The 5,000-nt window shown below is 40.5% G+C and overlaps 1 protein-coding gene across 3 annotated transcripts in view; it reads right to left on the bottom strand.

The window, feature by feature from the left end:
• The window catches only part of LOC125031909 (NADPH oxidase 5-like), a 74,275-nt gene that overhangs the window by 36,150 nt on the left and 33,125 nt on the right, over nucleotides 1-5,000 (bottom strand). The window lies entirely within an intron of this gene.

Genomic DNA, 5,000 nt, shown 5'->3' on the forward strand with positions numbered 1-5,000 from the left:
CAAAGTTGTAGCCCCATAGCATTTATTAAGGCCCAGACTTTGGGTCTGATCTGAACATCACAGCAGAGATGACATGATGGTCGCACATGACTCCGATTGACAAGACAAACAACTTATATTCCGACAACATTTGGCTAATGTTAACGGTTTGGTCTGTAAAAATGGTTAAAGTTATACTCATTGCCATAAAAAGATGCCATTCGCACCATATTTCTCAACTAAAACAGTTTTTACAGACCAAACCGTTAACATTAGCCAAATGTTGTCGGAATATAAGTTGTTTGTCTTGTCAATCGGAGTCATGTGCGACCATCATGTCATCTCTGCTGTGATGTTCAGATCAGACCCAAAGTCTGGGCCTTAATAAATGCTATGGGGCTACAACTTTGACATGACCTCATGACCTTGTCCACCACTGCAGGCCCGGCAGACTTTTATTTTCATATATGGGCAAGCACAAGGACCATTGCTATGTGGGTTAGAATTGGTAACCTTTTTAGCTAGGCTGACCCCTCTGGGCTCCCGCTCTATTAGTACTGCTTTGCAAGTGCTTAGCCACAAAGGAGTCAATTAGTAGACCTTGTAACCTCACCTGAGAAAAAAATCACTTATGCTATCAGTATTGATGCTGTAATTTTATTATAGACATTATAACGGGTTATCCGTTTTTCATTAATTTACAAGCGTCCCAACAGTATTCTTTTCCAAGAAGAGTTCTGTACACTCCCCTTCAGAGTGTACAAAACAAAAAGATAAAAATGCTGACCATTTGGATCCGGATCGTCATTTTTATGATGTTCGAAAAAGCGTAAGCCAATTATTACCCACCCCCCACCCAGCTCATGAAATTGGAAAAAATAGATTATTCTAATGTTGACATTTCTAAGAACAGTATTAGATACCAGAAAATATTTTCGAAAATTAAGGAAAAGAGTAATATGGTGAGACAGGTAGTAATCGTAACTGGCTCATTGGTGACTTAGTACTTGCGGAGACATCTATGTGTAAAATAACCCATTGCCGCCGGGGAAAATGAATAAAAAATGGGGAAAATGCTGTGGTCATTTTTTTAATTTTTTTTTTGTGAAATGTCTCTGCACATAGATGGCTCTGCTAGTGCTTAGCCACAAAGGAGTCAATTAGTAGACCTTGTAACCTCACCTGATTTCACCATTCTTTGAATTGGCGGGAAAAAACGTTTCTTTTTTCTTCTTTGTTTTCGTTTTCTCACTAGTGCTATGAATATTGATTGTGCAAAACTCTGATGACTGAACACCTTGTTCAAACGCAGCAGCAATAAACAACAAGAGCTACCCTGGAGCCAGGGGCCTCTTGCCTCGCTTGACATTACTGCTTCTGAGTTCTAAAGTAATTGAAATAAAGTAAAAACCGGTTATAATAGATCCTTTTTGCACTTTATAGTGCTTTGCCAGCACCTTCAGTGCTCTTGTTTTTGCAGGTGACACGAGGCTACAGTAGGCGTAGTCAGCACCCCACCTCAGACCCGCAGCTCTCTTCTACACCAGGGTAGCCCTTGTGGCTTTGACCCCTGGGTAAGGAGGCCCAATAGTCTGGGCGTCATTTGGGCGCACTTTTTCTTTGGTCCTGAATTCTTTTCATCTTAATGTGACTTTCCTGAGCCTACCGGAGTACCTCGTGAACTCCCGTATTCGCTGGGGGGGGGGGGGGGGGGCATTGAATTACTGTCCTTCGCCTAGGCAAGTTCGACGGTAAGGAAGTGTCCTCCACATAACTCGATCCCTCTGTGGTACTGGAGAAGGGCAACCAGGTTTCTACTGGGGGGGTATTATTTGATTATTTGATTTCAGTATTTTTAGATATAGAAAAAGCCTACAACATGACATGGCGATATGGCCTACTTAGAAAACTTTATGCTTTTGGATTACGTGGAAACTTGCCTTGTTCTATTCAAAATTTCATTTCTGCCAGAACTTTTGCTGTCAAATTGTTTTCTGACAATGTCACTTTTCTGGACATTTTTGTCCAGGCAACGGGGTCCAACAAGGAAGTGTCTTGTCACCTACATTATTTCTATTTATGACCAATGACATCTTACCAGCTCCTCTTCGGAATCTTAAATACTCACTGTACGCTGATGATTGTGCATTATGGCATTCCAGTAACAATGCAGAATTCTCGGCAAATCGCACCCAACTGGCACTGGATATGATTCATAACTGGGGCCTCCAGTGGGGTTTTAAGTTTTCTACAAGAAAGAGCAATGGGGTAATTTTTTTTCACATTGGAGGAAGCCGAACACCAGGCTAACTCTAGACAACCACCCAATACCTATTCAAAATTCTGCTAAATTTCTTGGTCTACTCTTTGATAGTAGACTCAGTTGGAAATACCACATTGGTCAGTTAAAGAATAAATGTCAAAGAGCACTAAATTTATTAAAATGCATTTCTGGTAATAAATGTGGAGCTGATAGACAGTCTTTGCTAATGATATATAAAGCTCTGATTAGGTCTAAATTAGATTATGGGTCAATCGGGTATGGTTCGGCATCGAGAACAAGTTTGAAAGGTTTTGATGCTGTGCAGAATGCTTGTTTGCGTGTGTGTCTTGGAGCCCTGAAATGTACTCGGATCGAGCGTCTTGAGGTGGAGTCAGGAGTACTTCCCCTCCGACTCAGACGCGGCCAGTTAGCACTGACCTATGCCGCAAAGGTGGCTCGAGACCCGAGCCACCCTAATGGTAATGGAGGCACTAGGCCCTTTGCCACGAGACTCCACGACCTCGACGAGAAAGTCGGTATAGATCTCTCTATCATCGATACCCTGGTTCATTCAAATATAGCGCCATGGCAAACCCCCAACTTCTCTATCATGGAAGCCTGGCTTCTATCAGCCAAGGCCATGGCGCCGGAGGGTGAGGACCGCAGAGGTTCAGAGAGATCCTTATTAAACATCTCAATTTTTCTCATATACATACCGACGGCTCCAAGACAGATGAATGTGTGGGTGCGGGTGTTTGGTCGACTGAATGTGAACTAAAGTTCAGACTGCCGAATCATACATCGATCTTTCTTTCTGAACTTTTTGCTATTGACAAAGCTATTGATTTTGCACTATCGACGACCCACGATAGAATATCTATTTTTTCCAATTCATTAAGTTCACTTAAAGCTATTAAATCCTTAGAAACCACTAAAAATGAACTGCTGGGTTAATATCTATCGTAAGTTACATGGTGCCAACAAATCAATCAAGCTAATATAGGTACCAGGCCACTCTGGTATCCATGGCAATGAACAGGCTGACAAACTAGCCGGGTCAACTGGCGATCTGGACACTATCATAGTTCGTACACATCTCAGGTGTTTTGTATCTCTTATAAAAGTAAAAATACATCTCCTGTGGATTAGTGAGTGGACCAACGTAAGCATACACGACAGACATAAAACAATAATTAAACCGTGGGACACAGCCCACAGAAGAAACCGAAGAAGTGTGTTGCACCAACACACCTCTTCGAGACATATATTTCCTCCCCAGCCCCCATTGCACAAATCACATAACAATAACATACCCTTCACAACATCAAACCTTTTATCAGACAATGAAAAAATAATACATAAAGTAATTGCTTTTCTAAGGAAGAGAAAAATTAATGACCTTATATAGATTGATAGAATAAATAGGATCCATTGGCCACATGCCGCTGGTTGATAGCCAAGAAATCCAACAAAGAAAGAAAGAATCGATGGTGTTATTTTTATTATAAACATTAGAATTACTATAATGTTATACACATTAGTAACAGCAAAATAAGATAACGTAAAATATTTTCGTAAATTAATGCAAAGGGTGAACTGGCGAGACAGGCAGTACTCATAACTGGCTCATTGGTGACATGGTACTAGTGTAGCCATCTATGTGTAAAACAATTAAACAAGTAAACTCACAGTGGGTTTGGCATGGACGTACGTGCCATACCCGTTGATAATGGGTGAAACTCAAAGTGGGCATGGCCTGTACAGTACGTACATGCCATCCCCGGCGGCCATCCCGCATTCCTGACGGCTTTGCCACAGGAGTTGACTTTGATTGCAACCAAGAGCTAACGATGGATGAGCTTGTCCAACGAAATCTGGAAAAAACAGACTTTTCCAAAATCCATTCCCTTATTGAAAGGAGGGGGAAATCCCAGATTCGCCATTTCCTACCGCCCAATTACGTTGACAAGTTGCATTTGCAAGGTTATGGAACGGATTGTTAACAATAGCCTATTGTTTTTTTTTTTTTTGTTTTTGTTTTTTTTTAATCCAGAAACTTAGGAGCTGACGATTTGCGGTTTCCGATTGGGACGCTAAACTCTTGATTAACTAGTAAAACTAAACAGTCAAATAAAAGAGCCAATTGCAATAAAATACTTTTTGACTCCAGTTTTCTTAGGTATAGAAAAAGCCTACGACGTGACATGACGACGTGGCCTACTCAGAAAACTTTATGTTTTTGGATTACGTGAAAACCTGCCTTGTTTTACAAATAAATGAATAAATAAATAAATAGAAAAATAAAGAAAAAATAATTTCTGACAAAACTTTCTCTGTCAAATTATTTTCTGACAATATCACTATTTCGGACATCTTTGTCCAGGCAAACGGGATTCCACAAGGAAGTGTCGTGTCACCAACATTATTTCTATGTTTGATTAATGACATTGGAATCGGAATCCCGAGACTATTGGGATAGTTTTTTTTCAGATAGGAGGAAGCCGAACATCAGGCTTACCTGTTCAGAATTCTGCAAGGTTTCCTGGTCTAATTTTTGATCGTAGACTAAATTGGAAAGACCGCATTGGTCAGTTAAAGAATAAATGCCAAAGGGCACTAAATATACTAAAGTGCATTTCTGGTAATAAATGAGGAGCTGATAGAAAGTCTTTGCTAATATGTAAAGCCCTGATTAGGTCTAAAGTAGGTTATGGGTCAATCGAGTATGACTCGCCATCGAACTCAAATTTGAATGGAT

The sequence above is a fragment of the Penaeus chinensis genome, chromosome 13 (genome assembly GCF_019202785.1).
Source record: "Penaeus chinensis breed Huanghai No. 1 chromosome 13, ASM1920278v2, whole genome shotgun sequence".
NCBI lineage: Eukaryota > Metazoa > Arthropoda > Malacostraca > Decapoda > Penaeidae > Penaeus > Penaeus chinensis.